This window comes from Hyperolius riggenbachi, chromosome 12 (genome assembly GCF_040937935.1).
Source record: "Hyperolius riggenbachi isolate aHypRig1 chromosome 12, aHypRig1.pri, whole genome shotgun sequence".
Taxonomy (NCBI): Eukaryota; Metazoa; Chordata; class Amphibia; order Anura; family Hyperoliidae; genus Hyperolius; species Hyperolius riggenbachi.
Genome location: NC_090657.1, coordinates 161779030 through 161801552, shown reverse-complemented (window position 1 = coordinate 161801552; position 22523 = coordinate 161779030). Strand labels below are relative to the sequence as shown.

Here is a 22523-nt window from a genome sequence, read left to right as displayed (position 1 = left end):
AAACCTCCTGAGTGGCGTAACGCTCAGGAGGTTAACTTCTCAGTTTGCAATGTATTGATTTATTCCCCCCACCCCCCTTTTCGCTAAAGTTCCTCTTTAAGTCTCAGCTTAAAATGGAACACTAGTATGACATGAAAGTTCTGTTATGTGGTAATAATGATAATAATATAATATAAAATGAGAGGAGAGGCTTCCCGTGATCTTATCTGACAGACCACATGACATTTTCCCTGTTTGGTATCCTGGCAGTGACTGGCGTGTCGTCACTCTTCATGGAACCTGGAGCACCAGGAATGGGCACAGGCAGGTCTGCCCGGGACAAGTGCCCTGTGAATCAGTCATGTGTGCAGAGCTGGTAGATTGTGTCCGACACACAAACAGACCTGTCACGCTGCCAATCTAACCACCCCGGAAAACACACACACAGCAGGGCTGAATCAATGCTGTTGTATATACAAGCGGTACAGGCCTGCGACAGCAAACCCTGCTCTTCCAGTATTAGGGTGCGGCCCGGCTGTTGGATCTCATTAGCAGGAAACATGATTACTTTTTTTAAAAAGCTTGTGGGAAAAAAAAGAGAGCCACTATGCACAATGCAGCACAGTGAGCAGCCTGGGCCCTGAGCTTCACAATACAATGCAGCAGCGTTAGAGCAACATTTTCCTCTTCACAGATCATCACTTGTGATCGGCTCAGGCAAAAATCTTTTCTACTGGCAGCTGTGTTCTCTTGTGTGAAAGGTTAGCACGGTGGTGTAGTGGTTAGCGCTCTCGCCTTGCAGCGCTGGGTCCCCGGTTCAAATCCCAGCCACCACAGTTAGTGACAAGACAAAATACTACAGCGGTGCATGGTATGTTGGCTCTATATAAATACTTAAAATAAATAAATAGTTTGGACTCCTCTGTTACTTCCTGCTGTGAGTTTTCTCTGCGTTCTGTCTCTGTCGGCGAGTCACGTGGGCCACACTGACAGTTTATGAACCGGCCAGACCTGAAGAGCCAGAGAATTTCACAAAAAGCTGCGATCTCACAACAATGAGCCAAATGCAACTTTTCAAAGGAAAGAAAAAATACTTTGGGTGGATTTCATATTCTGGCGAATGAATGGGATCTGTAATTCTAGATCACTGTAAAAAATACCTTCTTTTTCTTACCTGCTAAATATACATATAATGAGCATTTGTCGTGCTTTACTGAGTTTCCAGGAAACTAACCTGGTTCACAGTCACCCCTATTCTATTCTCACCAGTGGGGTTTTTGCATAAATATGTATGTATGCAGCCAGAGTGAATGTTGATAAAGGGCTTGCACGTGTGCAGCGCGGATGTCTTCTGAAGAACTCGGGGCATGAGAGCTTCCAGAGCTTTCTGAGGACTCCCCAAGGGTTGTTCCACCAGTTGGTCGAATAATTTCAACGGGGACAGCGGATGGAAAGAGGACAGTAACAGCTCTATGGGATCCAGAGCCTTCCCTCTACATAGGTGCTGGGCAGGATTTCTGTAAAGGCCACCAAGGCCCTGACCTTGGGTGGTGGCAGCCCCAGGGGGCACCTGGATATGAATTGCTACATATGAAAGATGAAGCTGAAAACAGGAAGAACAAATGAAAAAGGGTAGCTGATGCCCAGGGGAGCTATTTATGAAAGAGAAGGGCACATTACATGGATGATACACATACATGAAAGCCGAATAAGAGGGCTTGGTGATGTGCCATGGATTGGATTAATCCACAGATAGTGGGACTTCTCTGAACCATTAAAAAGGGGCAAGACTATTTTGTTTCACAGAAGTGACAAAATGCCATGGAGTTCTGGGGAATCTGGTTGAGAATGGCTGCTCTAATTAGCTGCTTTGGACAATTGCTCAGCTTTTGCCTTAGATTTCTTTGTATGGGTCTTGATATATCTGCCCCAGTGGATTTTGTGGAATAACAAAGTGCTGTACAGTCGCTGTCGTTGTAATTTCAGCTACTGTTACAACGTTACTGTGTTTAGTTTGACAACAACACTGGTGAGGTGGCCCCAAGGTTGCAAGGGTTTGACTGTTGAGACCCCACAGTAAAAAATTTGAACTGGGCCTAAAATTCAGAGAACAAATATGTCACATGAACATGCACCACTGAGGCTATAAAAAGTCCTGATGACGGCAGAAAATTTTAGAGAAATGAAAGACACCAGGAGCTTAGCAGGTGACTCAGAGAATCACGATGTAGACTTGGGCTAGACCTAAAAATCCGAAGTCTAAAGGTCAGACTATGCTGGTTCTCATGCAGACACTTCTCTACCACCTCATTCTAGACACAAGTAGTAGTGGGACAGTATAGACAATAAAGTGTGTCACAGCATCTTTAATACTCTACACAATGATATGCATGTGCATGTGAATGTGACTTCTCCCAGCCACTTTCTTTATGCACTTTCAGTAAGGACTGACATCGCAGTACGAACGATGCACCACTAAATTGTGAGATTCTCACTTAGGAAAGTTTCTGAAAGGTTTGAGCCAGGTCAGGTCTGAGTCTGAACTCCACAAAAAAATGGAACACGACTGAAGCGATATTAGTGGAGGTCATATTGACATTTGGGCACTGCAAATAGCCACTAGTAGAATATATGGTAAAATTATCAATATTTTATTATTGCTAAATCTAATCATACTCTCTCACAAGCCCTTCTTTAAACGATGCCTAACACTAACCGACACCCCCTACCGATGCCTAATCCAAACTGAACCTTCCCCACCACTGCCTAACCGTAACCAAATTCCCCCACCATTGTCTAACCGTGACAACTCCCCCCACCACCACTAATGCCTAACCCTATAAGGACCCCCCCCCCCCCCCATGCCTAACCCTAACCATAAATGAATAGCAAAGATAATAACTAGTCCTAGGTCGTGGTCAGCTGAAATTCTGAAACTTCGAATGGAATTCTAAATGAATTTTGAATTTTACAGATTCCAAGTTTCCATTGTGAAATAGTAATTTATTCTGAAATCTATTTTTGTGCCAACTATAAGATAAATTATGGTTAGTGCAAAATAGTTTACAAAAGGATACAAATTTGCTTTGAACTTTTGCTTTTTCATTTCATATTTTTTGCTATGTATGTGAAAAAAGGTTTGTGCATTAGATGAACATAACTTCACGTAACTTTTGGAATGTACTTGATGGAATTCTGTGAATTATGAAATTTTTACTTAAAATTGCAAAATTCTGATGTGAAAGAGGTAATTCAGAATGCCATGCTTATCCCTAACCAGTTGTAACGCACTGTGCATGGCCAGACGCTCTGCTTCATTTAATGACCAACGGACAAAAGGCCATTTATCCTTTTGCTCCTGCTGTCCTTACACTGGGTTCCGTTCACCTGCCTGCAGTGTGACAACAAATCGTCTCTTACCCGGCAGAATAACCTCCTGCACAGTTGTATGGAAAAAAAAGCTGAGGGAAACAAAAACATATGAAACATTTTCCTAGCACGATCAACCTGATCTAAATGTATCGACAATGCTGGCCGGACATATGTCCTCGGTAGCCAACAACATGGCTGCTAATGTTAAAAGCTGATGTAGAATAAGTAATATTTCTGCATACCTCCCAACCGTCCCGATTTGGCCGGGACTTTCCCGGGTTGGGAGGTGTATTCCCATGTTCTGCAGCACCCCCCCCTTGTTTCCATCCCCTGTATATGCAGTAGAGTATGAGGGCAGCAGTAGTGGTGCTTCTCTGAGTCCAGCAATGTCCATCCATCCTCTACGTAATGTAATGTCACGCAGATGAATCAAGAATGTCCGAAGGCTACTCAGTCTCAGTATCTATCACATCTGACATAATCACTCTTATGGCCCATACTCACGAGGGACTTTTGTCGCCTCAACACGCGGCGCGCGCGTATTGCGGCGACAGGTCGCCCGTGAGTATGGGCCGTCGCACACGCGCGCACCCCGAACTGTCGCCCGCCGCTCATGTCGCCATGCGATTGAAACTTTCAATCGCATGGCGACAGTCGCCGCTGCCCCCCCGCCGCAACTGTCGCTAGTCCGCGTGAGTACGCGGACTAGCGACAGCAACCTCCATGTAGGTACATGGAGCTTCCGGCGGGGGGAGGAGGAACGTCAGCGACAGCTTCCGCCTTGCCGCTGGTCCCTCTTCCGCGTGTGTACGCGGAGGGACCTGGCGAGAAGCTGTCGCCGGCCTGTCGCCCACACGCTCACGTGTGCTGGCGACAGGCCACATTTCTCGCCCGTGAGTATGGGCCATAACACAAGCCGGCCGGGAGAGTGAGAGTCTGGAGGGGGAAAAAGCCACCTGTGGGAGGAGTCAGAGAGCCAGAGGGGGGCCACGAGTTTCTAACTGAACGCCCGGATGGACACCGCAGTTATTATATCACTGTGACGTGCAGTCATTAGACCCTGGTCGTATAACTGCAATTGATATGCATATATGGGCTATTTTATCTGAAGATTTTATGCTATTGTTATTTAATAGTTTATTTTGGAGCTTTTACGGCAAAATTAAAGAGAATCTGTATTGTTAAAATCGCACAAAAGTAAACATACCAGTGCGTTAGGGGACATCTCCTATTACCCTCTGTCACAATTTCGCCACTCCTCGCCGCATTAAAAGTGGTGAAAAACAGTTTTAAAAAGTTTGTTTATAAACAAACAAAATGGCCACCAAAACAGGAAGTAGGTTGATGTACAGTATGTCCACACATAGAAAATACATCCATACACAAGCAGGCTGTATACAGCCTTCCTTTTGTATCTCAAGAGATCATTATACACAGGCAGTGTGCAGAGAGGGGCCAGGAGGGGGGAGATGCATCACAGAACCACAACACTGAAGAACTTGGCAGCCTTCCAGACACAGGCTGACAAGTCTGACAAGAGAGAGATAAGTTGATTTATTACAGAGATGGTGATAGTAGAACGTGCTGCAGTAAGCCAGAACACATTAGAATAGCTTTTGGAACTTGTAGGATGATAAAAAACAGGATGCAATTTTTGTTACGGAGTCTCTTTAAAGGATTGAACGAAATGTTTCTTGTATACAACTTTGGACGTGGAAGCAACCCATATTTCCAAAAAAAAGCATTTTATCCACCTGGCTACAGAGGTGGTTTAATTCCTGTGAGCTGCTGGGGAAGTGGGGTGTGCTATGAGAGCACTAGCCTGGTCACTATCACCGGGGGGATGTCTGTGTGATTTCTGCAGCTGAGACTGTATTTTAATATGTGGAGTTTCATTCTTCACAGGTTGGGCTTGATTCACTAAACCGTGATAACCGATATCATAGTCACGCTAGCGTTTTGCGAGCGTTATAACGCGCGTAACGTTTTTGTGCGCAATCTCGAATTTTCATGCGGAAATTCTTGTTTACGTGTGAAAATTCATGACTGCGCCCAAAAACGTTATGTGCGTTATAACATGTGCAAATCGCTAGCACGACCGTTATATCAGTTATCATGGTTTAGTGAATCAAGCCCGTTGTGTGGTAAGTGGAGAGTGGTAAGTGGAGAGTGCAGCAGAATCATACATTGCAGTCAAAAACGTTTCCTGATTCTGTAAAAGGGGGAGATTTTAAAACATTTTTGGAATGCGAGGACGACAGAAGAAGCCATGTTAAAAAAAAAGGACATTCTCCTTTTGGAGGACGTCTGGTCATCCTCTTTTGATTCTCACAAAAGATCTACAAATCTGCCAGATATCTGATGCCCCCAACATTTCACAGCTTCCTGGCAGTCACTCAGTTTACACAGGAGTAGAAAACAAGCAACAATGGTTCCTTACCCAATTAGCTGATTACTCTTGCAGTAATAGGCATATTTCTGGGCTGACTAGACATTAGTGCAACACAGAGTACAGGTTCCAGACTAGAAAAGTACCACAACAACACAGGCTCACGGTCAGTTCTGAAAATTGATAGCTGGGTGGTAGTTAAAATGTACAGGTCATTTTTCATAACATTAACTTACAAAGCATTTGTTCAGCCAGCCCCAATATACCGGTACATGTTTATAGCAAAATGTCAGTGAAAGTGGAGTTTCACTTTCCTGGGGCTTTGTTGTTGTCAACCGACACAGCAGCCAGCCACATGACATCTCTAATTCTACAAGCAATACCATAAGCTAAATAAGTCATAAAATTACTATGACTAGATATAATAATATAATGTAGTGTAAACAGCTATTCCTGTGTGACCTTGGATAAGCATAGCAAAAGTGGTATATATATATATATATATATATATATAGAGAGAGAGAGAGAGAGAGAGAGAGAGAGAGAGAGAGAGAGAGAGAGAGAGAGAGAGAGAGAGAGAGAGAGAGAGGCACAAGTGAGTGTGATAGGCACATTACTCTGTAAGCTCCTCTGTGACACTGTGTGGTGTGTGAGTGTTATAGGCACATTGCTCTGCTGCAAGCTCCTCTGTGACGCTATGTAGTGTGTGTAATAGGCACATTACTCTGTAAGCTCCTCTGTGATGCTATGTGGTGTGTGTAATAGGCACATTACTCTGTAAGCTCCTCTGTGATGCTGTGTGGTGTGGGTAATAGGCACATTACTCTGTAAGCTCCTCTGTGATGCTATGTGGTGTGTGCAATAGGCACATTACTCCGTAAGCTCCTCTGTGATGCTGTGTGGTGTGTGAGAGTGTTAAAGGCACATTACTCTGTAAGCTCATCTGTGACACTGTGTGGTGTGTGTGTGTGCGATAAGCACATTACTCTGTAAGCTCCTCTGTGACGCTGTGTGGTGTGTGAGTGTTATAGGCACATTACTCGGTAAGCTCCCCTGTGACGTTGTGTGGTGTATGTGTGTGTGTGTTAGGCACATTATTCTGTAAGCTCCTCTGTGACGCTGTGTGGTGTGTGTGATAGGCACATTACTCTGTAAGCTCCTCTGTGACGCTGTGTGTGATAGACACATTACTCTGTAAGCTCCTCTGTGACGCTGTGTGCGATAGGCACATTACTCTGTAAGCTCCTCTGTGACGCTGTGTGGTGTGTGAGTGTTATAGGCACATTACTCGGTAAGCTCCCCTGTGACGTTGTGTGGTGTATGTGTGTGTGTGTTAGGCACATTATTCTGTAAGCTCCTCTGTGACGCTGTGTGGTGTGTGTGATAGGCACATTACTCTGTAAGCTCCTCTGTGACGCTGTGTGTGATAGGCACATTACTCTGTAAGCTCCTCTGTGACGCTGTGTGTGATAGACACATTACTCTGTAAGCTCCTCTGTGACGCTGTGTGTGATAGGCACATTACTCTGTAAGCTCCTCTGTGACGCTGTGTGGTGTGTGAGTGTTATAGGCACATTACTCTGTAAGCTCCCCTGTGACGTTGTGTGGTGTATGTGTGTGTGTGTGTGTGTTAGGCACATTATTCTGTAAGCTCCTCTGTGTCGCTGTGTGTGATAGGCACATTACTCTGTAAGCTCCTCTGTGACGTTGTGTGTGATAGGCACATTACTCTGTAAGCTCCTCTGTGACGCTGTGTGTGATAGGTACATTACTCTGTAAGCTCCTCTGTGACGCTGTGTGTGATAGGCACATTACTCTGTAAGCTCCTCTGTGACGCTGTGTGGTGTGTGAGTGTTATAGGCACATTACTCTATAAGCTTCCCTGTGATGTTGTGTGGTGTATCTGTGTGTGTTAGGCACATTATTCTGTAAGCTCCTCTGTGACGCTGTGTGGTGTGTGATAGGCACATTACTCTGTAAGCTCCTCTGTGATGCTGTATGTTAAGCACATTATTCTGTAAGCTCCTCTGTGACACTTGTGACTGCAGTTGTCCTGTGTACACAGGCGGCAAAGAAGAGCCAGCCCTGCAGGAATGAGTAACATGGGTGATGCTAATCCTTTTGTTGGCTGTTATTAGAAGGAATACATTCATTGTGTCAGTATTTGGTTGTATGCTGGGGAAGGCCATCACGCTGCCCTCGTCAGAGGTAAATATAAAAATACCTTAAAGCAGACTTGAACTCAGAACTACCTCTCTGCTCTAAAAGATATACAGCAGCATAATAACCTTTAAAGAAAAACATTTCTTTGTTAAAGTGGATAAAAAGCCTGCAGTAAATCTGCAGTGTGTCTATTTCCTGCTTTCATGGAAACAGACATAGGGTTAACATTCTGTGTTTACAAATCAACTACTCTGCCAAGGCAGTCAGCTAACAAAGCTGAGAGATAAAATTACAGTTGTGAATAGTCACAGATGAGAGGAAATAGACAGGCTAAACTCTCTTAGTACATACAAGGTGGATTTTTCTACGTTTTTCTTCTGTCCTATGCAAGAGTTCAGGTCCACTTTAACAGCTAAAGACTGGTGTGAAAACAGGACAGGTCCTCTTTATATCTCACTTATCTTACACAACAAACAATCCACAATGATGTGCTGAGGGTGGGTAGATGATGTATGCTCTAAAGGCACACTAGATAGTCTGCTTTGTGCTGTTTCTCAAACTCCACCTCCAATCACACATCACAGCAAAGAAATAAAAGCAGAGGAGCGGTCCAATAGGGCATTACCTTTTATTCATAGTTCGTAAAAAAGATTAAAAGCACTTACAAGATGTTGAAGACAATCCGCTTATAAACGCACTGTAATGGTGAAGATTTCAGCGTACTTACGCCTTCGTCAGGTCAATATGCCTGATGAAGGGGCAAGTACGCCGAAACGTGTTGTGAGACTGCTGCCAGGGCCGGTTCTAGACTTTCTGCTGCCTGAGGCAAACTTGTGAGGAAGCGCCCCCCACACCTGATTTGGAATGATCGCATAGCACCCAACAATTTACTTTGCTTCATTTAATGTTCTCACAGGACATGCTGCAGCTCAGCACAATAGCACAGTGGCTGGCTGTGAGTCTGACAAACAAACTGCTCACCCTCAGCCACTCCATTCCTCCTCAGGAAGGTACACACAGTACAAAAAATGCTGCCCCTGAAATCTCTGCGCCTGATGCAAATGTTTCACCTTGCTTCATGAGAGAACCGGCCCTGACTGCTGGCATGCCAACAGTGTGAGGCAATTTTGATGCCGCTTCCCGACCATCGGAAGCCGGTAACCGCACCATGGCACCAGGCAGATATAAGGTGCAAGACATCTACCCCATTACGGAGCATTGATAAACTAATTGACTTTGGACTTCTTGTAAGTTATTTTAATCTTTTTTTAAGGAACTAGCTAAAAACCACCATGATATCTACGCTGTCCTTGTTGTCTATCTATCATATCTGCTGAAAAGCAAGCTAAAAAAACACAGAAAACAAAACAACACAACCTAACAGCTTCCAGACATGGGAACCATAGAAAGCACACTTACATGCAATATACAGTACTAAGTACTAAGAACTTGTACATAGAGATAGTGATTGAAAAAAGTCAAAGGGTGGAGGAACACAGAGTAAGTGTAGTGACTACATATAGGACCACCACCTGGGCCCTCGTTACTCCAGGGCACCCTAGCACTTGCTATAGCTACTATTGCTACACCCCTGCTAAACGACATCTCTGCAGTCAGAGCTGGTCAGGCTGCTCTAGAGAGTACTGACAGCCGCAAGAGGCAATCTACACTGAAAATGACTGAGAGACGAAAGCTGGGTACACACCATGCAATTTTCACTTAAGATTAAGTGAGGTCACTTATGATCAATAATCAGATCTGACACTGACCAGGTATAGAAGGAAGCTAGTGTACACACCTATGCAATTTTTTTTTTAATTCTGATCAGATTTCGGATTATTCAGAATGGAAGAATGGATATTGATCAAAAATGAATCCAAAAGACATGCACTTGGAACGATAGCAGTGATACAATATTGGTCTGATACCATAATTTTCTCAATCGGTAAAAAGTAGGATCTGAAGTGAAGATTGCATGATGTGTGCCCAGTATATAGCCTGTCACACACAGGAGACAGATCATTGTCCGACACTTATGCTCAGCCAATGATGGCACCCAGATTATGCTTTGCTAAGTCTACTAAAACAGTGTTTCTCAACATTCTCAGAGCAGGTACCCCTTTATGAAAGATGGTGTTTGCAAAGTCCCCCTTATTGTGAATTACACCCTCTCAGGGCGTACGTACATATATGCACGCCGCCAGTGAGCTGGGCACAGGGTGAGCTCTTGCTGCAGCTCAAATCTCCAGTGACGTAAAATACTATTCCCCCCACTGAGTCGTCCCAACTCGGAGGGAAAAGTACCCTTACGAGCCCCATCCAGTATAACATTACTGTTATGGGGCCGAACGCTGAAACCACATGCTTCACTCTCAGGTACCTGTTGAAATATATATATATATACAGTATATATATATATATATATATATATATATATATATATATATTTATTTATTTTCTTTCTTTAAGAGTACTCTATGTTTGTGCATAACTGCTTTTTGAAACATTGCTTTATGTTTTTAATTGGCTAAAATACTTATTCAGGCTTCTCTATTCACAATTTATAATTGTGATCAATCACAAAATACACTGTTATAGACTGACAATGATGGATTCAAGTACGCCCTGACCCCATCCCAAGTACCCCCCCCCCCCCCAGGGTTACTCATGTGTTGAGAGCCTAGGCACTAAAATATTGTGTCCTTACAGAGTGTTAGCCTATCAGAGGCACAAACAGGGCTTAAACAGCAGTAAAAAAACAAAACATAAAATTGGTACAGCTCATAAAGTGATAAATGAAGGAGAGCATGGTCACCTTGGGGTCCCCTGATCACATAGGTCCTGTGCAGCTATACCAGTCACTGCACACCCTGTCATTCTTGCCTTGGCTATACAGTTAGTGAGCCAATGCAGAGATGTGAGCAATATAGTTTATCCATAACTGGAGATTAGACAATTGTCCTACCCAGGTATAGAGCCTCTATCACTCCTGTTTGCTGTGACTCTGAAACACACAACCAATGTCACTTACATGTGCTTCCCAGACCACTCCTGTACCCCTCACCTTGGCATCCACGTGGAAATTGCGACAGATCCTAAAACACAGATAAGATCCCGGCAGCCGTCCGCATAGACACCAATCTCACAAATAAAATACATTTGTCTTTTTTTTCTTGTTTTTTTTTTCTCTCTCCTTTCTTTTTGACAAACCAGTTGGACAGGTTTAAGTTCCTCCATCCCTGCAGCAGGAACGAGGCAAGCCGTCCTGGGAGTGGACAGACCGGTTCTGCTGTTTCTCAACAAAGCTGCAGAACTTGTATGGTGCTGGATGTTACAGAGATACGATTGTAGCTGGAGGTGGAGGCTGCGCGGAGACGAAGGTGGAAGCTGCAGGCACGTAGGTATAGCGAGCACAAGAGAGCATGGAATGGGTTTCTGGTGTCTACACAAGAGAATCAGCCCCTTAGTGATATTCACAATTTATTGCTGCGCAGACTAAAATAAAGAAAAGGAATTTTTTTCCTTGTCAGTTTTTATGTAATAAGAGTTACAGTATAACCATGGGCAATGCTACTGCAATGCGCTCAGTAACATATATTTTACCAGTTTCAAGGCTCCAGCAGCGTACAGTAAGCAGGATAGGGTCTGTAAAAAACTCTCCATGTCTGTCTGGATCTATGTAGGTGTTAAGTAAACCAAGGGTCTTATCTATTTCCCATAAATAACCCGCACTCCTTGCAAGATCCATTGTAATTAATGTGTCTAGATGACCTTATTTGCAAAAAAAATCTCTCTACCTCCTTCTGATTGTATGTTCTAACTTTATCAGTCAGCAGGAATAGAGTCTGAGGAAGGCTTACAAGTTGAAAGCTTACTGTTTTTAGCCAATAAACTAGCGCTTGTATTTTACAGACTGGAAGTTTTGAGTCAGGATAATAATTCTGATTCAAAACTTCCTGTCTGTAAAATACAAGCTCTACTCTGCAACAATGCTTAGCTGCTAAAAATAAGGAATTACGCACACAGTGTTTCTCTCCCTCCTGCCTCTTTCACCCTCCCCTCGCTTGTGGAGTCATGAGACACAGGCTTGGGACTGGAATGATTTGTCTGTGATCTGTCCATACTGGAGCAGCTTGCTAGCAAGTAAGGATTAAAGCATACCTGCAAACTAGCCAAATACATCTGTAGGTAATGTTTCTTCAATAAAAGCACTGTCATTTGGACAATCTGATCTGCTTAAAGGGATACTGTAGGGGGGTCGGGGGAAAATGAGCTGAACTTACCCGGGGCTTCTAATGGTCCCCCGCAGACATCCTGTGCCCGCGCAGCCGCTCACCGATGCTCTGGCCCCGCCTCCGGTTCACTTCTGGAATTTCTGACTTTAAAGTCAGAAAACCACTGCGCCTGCGTTGCCGTGTCCTCGATCCCACTGATGTCATCAAGAGCGCACAGCGCAGGCCCAGTATGGTCTGTGTCTGCGCAGTACACTCCTGGTGACATCAGCGGGAGCGAGGACACGGCAACGCAGGCGCAGTGGTTTTCTGACTTTAAAGTCAGAAGTTCCAGAAGTGAACTGGAGGCGGGGCCGGAGCATTGGGGAGTGGCTGCGCCAACACAGGATGTCTGCGGGGGACCATTAGAAGCCCCGGGTAAGTTCTGCTCATTTTCCCCCGACCCCCCTACAGTATCCCTTTAAAAGCCTTTGAGTTCTGTTTGCGATGTTTACATTGATCCCATCATTGCTGAACTAGTTAGCCTTAAGGTGGCCACACACAATACAATAAAATGATCCGATTTTACAGTAATTCGATAAAAACGATCGTATCTCTCGAAAAAATTGAAAGCTTTTTTTTAATTCGACTGAAAAATCCGATCGGATTACCCGTTTTTTTTCCGATTTAAATTGATCCAGAATGCCAGATATTTCTATTCAATCTCTACTAAGGACTGTATGGTGTGTGTTGGATTGTTAATGTATTAATATGCACACCCTAGCAATTTTCTCTGAGTTTCCAATCATTTTTATCATAATTGAGGAAAAAATTGAACATAGGTGTGTGGTACATTGGTCATATTTTTGAAATGTTACAATCAGTCAGAAAAATTGATTGCAATTCTTAAACAGTAACTGACAGGCTACAAAAGCTAATTTAAACCTCTATTCTCCTGTGTTAAACAGTTTAGAAGGAAGTTAAAAAGGCAATACTGAAGTTAAAAATCTCTCTTACTTTTGATGTGTGTTGACAGCAAGGCTCTGTATTCCCAAGCCCATAAAAAGGACGAGAGGCCGCATACCATACAGCAAAGGATTCTGGGGCCCTCCCCTCTGCTGCTAGTGAGAAGTAGGCTCAAGTTACAACAGCATGTCCAGCTAACAGAGCTGATAAATCTCCAGGCAGAGTACACTGCAGGAGTCCGCTATTGTTCCTAGCCACATGGCTAATTAATATTCACTGCACAGTACTGTTATTCAGTACGAGCTTTTCTGTGAGTCGAATCATCAGGAAGCAGGGAGGATATGACATCACAATTGGCTTCATAGGAGACAGACAAACATGGAACCTGCCATGAGCTGTCAGGAGCATCATTCTCTGCAAATACTATATAAAAATTCTGTGAAGTCCAAACGTGGACAGTGAAATGCATATGTAATGTAAGTACAGCCAATATTTAGCTACTGATATACGTGTTTATTTTCTCTGAGACCTTATACCTAACAGCTCCTCTTTAAATTGAACAGATATTTTAAAAAATGTATGGTGTGTGGCCACCTTTAGCCTTAATTATATCACTTGTGTTAAGTAAAAATTATCTAAAGTTCACCATACAAACATCGATTTTGATTACCCAAATCGGCCCACCAGCTAACCAGTGTGCCCCCTCCCCCCCACAAAAAAATAAATAAAAATAAATTGAGGCCGAAGCTGCACTAGTTATAACAACCAAGAGAAAGTTAAAAAAAAGCAACACTTATGGAAACAAAACAGCAAAACAGAATCACTGAGGTGGGTGAGGTAAGTATAGAGCAGTGTGGGAACACTCTCTACTGCCCATCACGGTTTCCTACACTGAGCGTGCATGTGATGTCACACAGTGCAGTGACGTAGGCAGAAGAGAGTGTCAGTACACCGGCACTCCATCTCAATTCATACAATCTTTGAATTTACTAATAATCTAATGCTAGGTACACACCATACAATTTTCTGGCAGATTTATCTGCCAGATCGATTATTTCCAACAAGCCCGATCTGAATTTCAATGGGTTTTTTTAATTGCTTTGCCAATCAATTTTCCATTTGATTTTCATTCAGTTCTATGGAAAAATGATTAAAAACCGATTGGAAAATCAATTGAGATTTAGATCAGACATGTAGGGGAAAAATCGATCTGGCAGGTAAATCTGCCAGAAAATTGTATGCTGTGTACCTAGCATAAAGTCTCTGGGGATGTGCAGGATCAAGCCGCAGCAGCAATAACCGCCAGAGGCTTTAAAGTGTGCACATGTTCTGCTTTTGTATTCCTTGATGAAGAGGTACTCAGTGTACTGGTTAAGAGCTCTGCCTGTAACACAGGAGACCTGGGTTCAAATCTCAGCTCTTCCAGTTCAGAAAGCCAGTACATATTCAGTGAGGAGACCTTGGGCAAGACTCCCTAAAACTGCTACTGCCTATAGAGCGCGTCCTAGTGGCTGCAGCTCTGGTGCTTTAAGTCCGCCAGGAGAAAAGCTCGATCTACATGTCTGTTTCCTGTCGTGTCACATTATCATTTACCAGATAGTGTGCACACACTCTACCTACCTCTACTCATTGATATGAGTGACAGATTCCCTACCGTCAGTACTTTGTGGAATGCTCTACCATTTGAGTACATCGAAAATTCTTGATATTTGTCCACCTTTCTTCACAGAACTGATGTAACTCAATTAGATTGGATGGTTAGGTTACCATTGGTGGACAGCAAGCTAAAAGTCAATCCACAGATTTTCAGTAGAGTTTAAGTCTGGGCACTGACCAGACCGCACAAGGACATTAATCCTTTTTTCTTCAGCCACTGTGGTGATTCTGGTTGTGTACATCAGGTCAGGTTTTTCTCAAGAATTACGACTATATTTTGCTACATCATTTTTCCTCATATCCTGCCAACTGCCCCAGAGAAACACCCCAACAAAATGATGCCGCCACACTTTACTGTAGGTATGGCGTCCTTTGAATGATGAGCTATATTGGCTTTTCACAAAATCTACAGTTTGGTGATGAGGACAAATTTTTTGATTTTGGCCTCATCTGATCATAAAACCTTTTCGGTCTTATTTAATATTTAAGGTGCATTCTAAAAAGGTTCTACTGAGAAAGTGAACCCTGTAGGACTTTCTTGAAAAGTGGCTTTTTACCTAGAAACCCTTCCATGCAAGCCACATTTGTGAAGCACTTGTGATATTGTTGTCATGTGCACGCAATAATCACTAGTTTCCATAAATGTTATTACCTGCTTCAAAGTTGTAGCCCATTTGACCAGTTTTGTCCTCAGTTTTCCATTTAGTTTAGAGGGATAGTCTGATTCAGGTCCAAACAGTATCAAGCACTTTCTTTTTTTCACCTTTAAGTTTTATTAAAGCAAAGTTTGCATAAGCCAAACACTTTATTACAACCTTTACTGTGCTACCTAGGGATTAATAAAGCTTTTGAGATTATAAATTCAGTTGAGTAATTTTAAAAATTCTCACTACTTTCAACACCACCAAATATTATGACAAATTATACAATACAAAAATATGTAGTGGTATTAAGAAAAAATAAAAGAAGACTCTGAAGGTCCTCATTACCAATTTCCTTTTAAAATTTGCTAGGCTCCTAGTCTGACATGGCTGATCATTATCATTAGAATGTGCCATTCTTTAACAATTATAGCTGTATGCATTGGGGCATTATCATCTTGAAAGATGGCATTCCCCTCTGGAAACAGTTCTTGAACCATAGGATGAACTTGGTCGCCCAAAATTCCTAAATAGTCTCGGCTGTTAAATCTTCCATGAAGGGAAATCTTTGGCCCGGAGGTATTCCAAGAAATAGCACCCCAGATCATCACAGAACCCCTGCCATGTTTTACGGTTGGGAGAAGGCAGTCTGGATGAAATCCTTCTTTCGGCTGTCTCCAAACTTACACTTGGCCGGAGGTCGGCAATAAGGTAAATGATGATTCGTCAGAGAAAATCACATTTTTCCACTGCTCGAGGTACCAATTCTGGTGGTTTCTACATCACTCTAAACACTTTGAAACATTTGTCTTTGAGAGCAGAGGTTTTCTAATTGCAGTTCTTCCGTGGAATCCAGTTTTGGGCAGCTCCCGATGAACAGTTTTTGTGGAAACTGGGTTCTGTAGGTGTTCATCCAGCTCTGCAGTGATTTGTGGAGCCGTGGTCTTGGGAGCTTTTCTAACAATTCGATTTAGAGTCCGACGGTCTCTCTCAGACAACTTCGACTTTCGGCCACAACTGTGCTTTGCTGAGGACGTTTTTCCTTCTCTTTCAAAGGCAGTCATTACTTTTAAAACAGTACCTCTTGAAATGCCAAGCATTTGGGCAGTTTCTGTTACTGTAGCGCCTGCCATACAAGCACCAACAATCTGGCTTCTTTGAAAGTCTGAGAGATCTGGCATTTTTATAAATAATTACCAACTTTGGTTTAAAGGGACCCTGACCTCTAAAAATAAACGAAATTGGTGCAGTATTCGGCGGAGGGACCAGGAGAGGAGCCAGGACCACCCGACCTATGGTGGGCTGCAGAAAGCCCCAGGTAAGTACCAATTTCATTTATTTTTAGAGCTCGGAGTCCATTTAAATATCTGGAAAAAACAATTATTTTAATTAAACATATCAAATAACAAAAATAATAAACCAAAAAAAATTAACATATGTCAAGTTTTGATTGCTTAAAACATGTTCAAAGATTATGATGTCAAAATGTTAGATGTTTCCATTATTTTGTCCAACCCCTGTATGTTGCACAGCCAAGTAGAATCTGCTTCTTTATTTACACAGGTTTGCTTGAACTACCTGCATACTCATATAAACTGTTTAGTAGTTGGAAATTCTCTTGTTATAATCATACACACTTACCATGTTTACTGCACTTTTTCTTATGTTCTGCCTGTCTGCAAACATCTACAAGCTGCATTGCTACATGCATCCTCCCAATGCACCACACTCCATATTAATTTCACCTGCTCTGCTTTCCTCACCTTGCTCAGCTTTTCATGAACTGTTAGCTCTTTGAAATCTCTCTCTCCCCCCAGCAGCTCAAAAACCTCACAAACATTTAAATCCCATTCACATTTGCTCACTGTCTCCCTCCTACTTTTACTTGCACCTGGTGATATATCACCTAACCCTGGGCCACAGCATGCTGCCAGATAAGCATCCCCTGCTCACCTGCTTCACACACTTCACAGCCCTCTGTCCACAAATAACCTGAACATCCAACCTTATTTCCATCCATCCCACCCACAAACACATGTTCCCCCTACCCTGTGGTCTCTGGAATGCCAGATCTGTCCACAATAAACTTACAGCAGTCCATGTGTGACAATCCAGCCCTGCGATCCTGCTACCTAATCTGCTCCCGTTAGCATTAGCAGGAAGTACGGTAAGCAGACTGGCAATAAAGACCGGTTGCTGGATCGTCAGAAGAAGAAGGTTAATGTGACAGGGCGTGCCAATCCCGTCTAATCTGCTCCTGTTAGCATTAGCAGGAAGTACGGTGAGCAGACGGGCAATAAAGATTGGTTGCAACGCTGTCGACAATATGTAATGTGACAATCACTCACCAATCCGTATTACTAGGCCACTGTTGCCATGCAGGTCCCATGCACTAGAGACTTCAAATTCACTGTGTGTGTAGTAAACGGTTAAGATTGGTTAGAGGTGCCCATACATGTACAATCCCAATTGTATGTACGATCGGTACACTAAAAATATCAATTTCACGCTGGAAATAGAGTGTATTCACTGCCACCACTCTTCAATTTGCTAAGGCGAAGAGACCCCAACGCTATCATAATACAGTAGCCAGCCCAATCACGTTCGACATGCTCCAGTCACTGTTCGGGGAATAGTCACCTCCGAAGGCCTAAAGACTGTGAGCAATGTGACGTTTGAAGAAAGGTTACTGGGTCCATATATGATGCAATCTCGATTGTATGTCCAATCGATAAACTAAAGTTATCGATTTTGCACAGGAAATAGGGTACTAGCTAATCCTAGAAGGAAGAAACAGTTATTTACAACCTAGCTAGCAAATCAACAATTCATAACAAAATAATAAAACAATGCGGTAGTATGACTGACTCTTCAGAGGGCAGATTCGTTGTAGCAACAATCAGATGACCAGAACAGGCACAAGACTGAACGATAAAATTGTTAGTTTTATTCTAAAACTACAGTGATGTGAAAAACTATTTGCCCCCTTCCTGATTTCTTATTCTTTTGCATGTTTGTCACACTTAAATGTTTCTGCTCATCAAAAACCGTTAACTATTAGTCAAAGATAACAACATTGAACACAAAATGCAGTTTTAAATGATGGTTTTTATTATTTAGTGAGAAAAAAAACTCAAAACCTACATGGCCCTGTGTGAAAAAGAAATTGCCCCCTGAACCTAATAACTGGTTGGACCACCCTTAGCAGCAATAACTGCAATCAAGCGTTTGCGATAACTTGCAACGAGTCTTTTACAGCGCTCTGGAGGAATTTTGGCCCACTCATCTTTGCAGAATTGTTGTAATTCAGCTTTATTTGAGGGTTTTCTAGCATGAACCGCCTTTTTAAGGTCATGCCACAGCATCTCAATAGGATTCAGGTCAGGACATTGACTAGGCCACTCCAAAGTCTTCATTTTGTTTTTCTTCAGCCATTCAGAGGTGGATTTGCTGGTGTGTTTTGGGTCACTGTCCTGCTGCAGCACCCAAGATCGCTTCAGCTTGAGTTGACGAACAGATGGCCGGACATTCTCCTTCAGGATTTTTTGGTAGACAGTAGAATTCATGGGTCCATCTATCACAGCAAGCCTTCCAGGTCCTGAAGCAGCAAAACAACCCCAGACCATCACACTACCACCACCATATTTTACTGTTGGTATGATGTTCTTTTGCTGAAATGCTGTGTTACTTCTACGCCAGATGTAACGGGACACGCACCTTCCAAAAAGTTCAACTTTTGTCTCGTCGGTCCACAAGGTATTTTCCCAAAAGTCTTGGCAATTATTGACATGTTTTTTAGCAAAATTGAGACAAGCCTTAATGTTCTTTTTGCTTAAAAGTGGTTTGCGCCTTGGATATCTGCCATGCAGGCCGTTTTTGCCCAGTCTCTTTCTTATGGTGGAGTCATGAACACTGACCTTAATTGAGGCAAGTGAGGCCTGCAGTTTTTTAGATGTTGTCCTGAGGTCTTTTGTGGCCTCTCGGATGAGTTTTCTCTGCGCTCTTGGGGTAATTTTGGTCGGCCGGCCACTCCTGGGAAGGTTCATCACTGTTCCATGTTTTTGACATTTGTGAATAATGGCTCTCACTGTGGTTCGCTCGAGTCCCAAAGCTTTAGAAATGGCTTTATAACCTTTACCAGACTGATAGATCTCAATTACTTTTGTTCTCATTTGTTCCTGAATTTCTTTGGATATTGGAATGATGTCTAGCTTTTGAGGTGCTTTTGGTCTACTTCTCTGTGTCAGATAGCTCCTATTTAAGTGATTTCTTGATTGAAACAGGTTGGGCATTAATCAGGCCTGGGGGTGACAACAGAAATTGAACTCAGGTGTGATAAACCACAGTTAAGTTATTTTTTAACAAGGGGGGCAATCACTTTTTCACACAGGGCCATGTAGATTTGGAGTTTTTTTCCTCACTAAATAATAAAAAACATCATTATAAAATACATTTTGTGTTCAGTTATGTTATCTGACTAATAGTTAACGTTTTTTGATGAGCAGAAACATTTAAGTGTGACAAACATGCAAAAGAATAAGAAATCAGGAAAGGGGCAAATAGTTTTTCACATCACTGTACATACACACAGCATACTTCAGCCCACAGGTAAATATACCTGTCCATACAGCTGTCTGTAAATATATCTGTCCGGCAGAACAGATGGGTTTGATAGAAAGAGAGGAGAGATGAAAAGAAACAGAATGTCTTAACCTCCCTGGCGGTTAATTTTTTTTTGCCAAATTGGCAAAAATCCTTTTTTTTTTAAAAAAAAATTTTTGTTTCATGTAAAGCTACCAGAGTGGTAGCTACACCACTAGGGCGCATGTGTCAATCTAGTGCGATCGTCGCCGGCATCTATAGCAAACAGGGGAACGCGTATATAACGCGTTCCCCTGTTTGGCTTCTCCTGTCGCCACGGCGACAATCGGGATGACGTCATGGACGTCAGCCGACGTCCTGACGTCAGACACCTCCGATCCAGCCCGTAGTGCTGCCCGGAACTCATTGGTCCGGGCAGCGCAGGGCTCTGGCGGGGGGGGGGCCTCTTTCGCCGCTGCGTGCGGCCGATCGCCGCAGAGAGGCGGCGATCAAGCTGTGCGCGCGGCTAGCAAAGTGCTGGCTGCGCGCACAGCAATTTACAGTATAAAATCGCCCCACCAGGGGCTGAGATCTCCCCCTGCGCGGCATAGCCCGAGCTCAGCTCGGGCTTACCGCCAGGGAGGTTAATGTACAGTTCAAATACCGTTATTGGTAGTCCATGCGGCAATTGCAAGTCTTTGGCGAAAAGTCCAAGATAGCGATTGCCATGCCTTTATGAGAAATAATCCAAGAGATTTGTGCCAGTGTCCAGCTGGTTGCCGGGATGTTTTTGGACAAGATTTTAGATGAAGGACCTTGGACCCTTGTGTCATTGGAGTTTTAATACTCACTGTAGATGGGTGGGGTCATGACACATAAAAGTCCAGCCCTGTGCAATTTGAATAAGGCAGTGTCCTGTTAGACAGGGAGAGATTTTGGCCCAATTCCTGTATTGCCCGCTTTCTCCTTGCTCATTGGTCACATCAAGAACCAGAATGAATATTCATAATCAGCATAATTGTGTGAATCTGCTGATACCAAACATGAGGCGTCTGGGTGACTCATATTACCATTCCTACTTTCACCCTTTCTAGCACTGGTACTGAAAGATACAGATGGTTGAAAATCTCTCAGGACCAGTGTCACGTGAAGTCCAACACTCTCTGCGAATTTGAAGGGCCTGGTATCCCGGTAACACCAGGAATATTAAAAATATAGAAATGCATGGATTATCATGGGTTACAGTGGGGTCACCTGCTCTTTGAGCTGAGCCAGCTGGGAGATGGTTTCCTTTGATCTCCCAGCTGAGGGAACCCTGAGAGACCCCCTGCTGCGATCCGTTCCTACCAGTCTAGAGAAGGATGCTTTAAATTGGTTCTGTCAGGCTGATATCTAACTTCATCTGATGGATGAGCTGTATAACTTCCCAGGAATGCTAGGGGACAGATTTCACACTTGGATGAGAGAGACTATGTAATTAGAAAACTGCCCGTGATTGCTAGCAGAGCCAGGAAGGAGAGGAAAAAAAAGTGGATTTGAACCAAAAATGTCATTTTGGTTGCTTGCAATGAAACTTGCGTTTGTGACTCCATGATGCATTCGATATGCCATATCGAAGGCGTCACATCACGTCCTCTTCCTCTCCAAAACCCTCACCATCCTCACACTCACTGAGACATGGCTCACCCCCTCTGACTTTGCCGCAGAGGCTGCCCTCTCCTACAGTGGGCTTCACCTCAGACACACACCCCTCCCCCAGACCAAACAACAGGACAGGGGGAGGGGTGGGTCTGCTCCTCTCCCCATCCTACACCTTCCGTGTCCTCACCCCACCTCCCTCACTACAATTACCATCATTCGAGGCCCACACTATCCGCCTCTACAATCCCCTCCCAGCCATTGTTGCGGTCTTATACCACCCTCCGTCGAGCTCCACACCACAATTTCTCACCAACCTTGCCTCCTGGCTCCCACACATCCTCTCCTCTGACCTCCCCACCATCATCCTCAGGGATTTCAATATTCCCATCGATGAGCCCAACAACTCTGTCGTGACCCCGCTACTCACCATAGCCAACTCCCTTGGCCTAGTACAACACACCAACACCCTCCCCCCACACACTGCAGGTCACACTCGCACCCTTCCCACCCTCAGATCGTCACCTTCTCACCTTCATCCTCCTCATGGAAGGCACCTCCAAACTACCCGCCCACCCACCTGGTCGATGGCAGCGAGACCTACGCAAGCTCAACCCTAGTGTCCTTGCTGACACCCTCCATGCCCTCTCCTCCACTCTCCCCACCCTATCCTGTCCTAATCTTGCTGCAGCTCAGTATCATCAATTCTCTCATCAGCCCTAGAGGAAGCTGCTCCACCAATATTCTGCCGCAACCCCCCCTAACCCCCAGCCCTGGCGCACTATCCATACTCGCAACCTCCAGAAGGTAACATGCGCCACTGAACGGAAATGGAGAAAAACGTGACTTGACCAGGATTTCCAACGGTACAAGACTAACCTGCTGCAGTTCCACACTGCCCTTGCTTATGCAAAGCAGAAATAATTT

General features: G+C 43.8%; 2 protein-coding genes across 5 annotated transcripts in view; both read right to left on the bottom strand.

Annotated features, from left to right (window-relative positions):
• The window catches only part of LOC137541564 (small ribosomal subunit protein eS21-like), a 235382-nt gene that overhangs the window by 196714 nt on the left and 16145 nt on the right, over positions 1-22523 (bottom strand). The gene's annotated exons all lie outside the window — the stretch shown is intronic.
• Positions 1-22523, bottom strand: part of RBBP8NL (RBBP8 N-terminal like) — a 105454-nt gene that overhangs the window by 68607 nt on the left and 14324 nt on the right. The window contains exon 1 of one of the 3 annotated variants that reach the window (XM_068262889.1): positions 10968-11066. The exons of 1 other annotated variant lie outside the window; for it this stretch is intronic. The gene's annotated coding sequence lies outside the window, so the exon portion shown is untranslated. Of the gene's footprint in view, positions 1-10934; positions 11067-22523 lie in introns of those variants that run through there. One more of the 3 variants, XM_068262891.1, reaches the window with a different exon arrangement.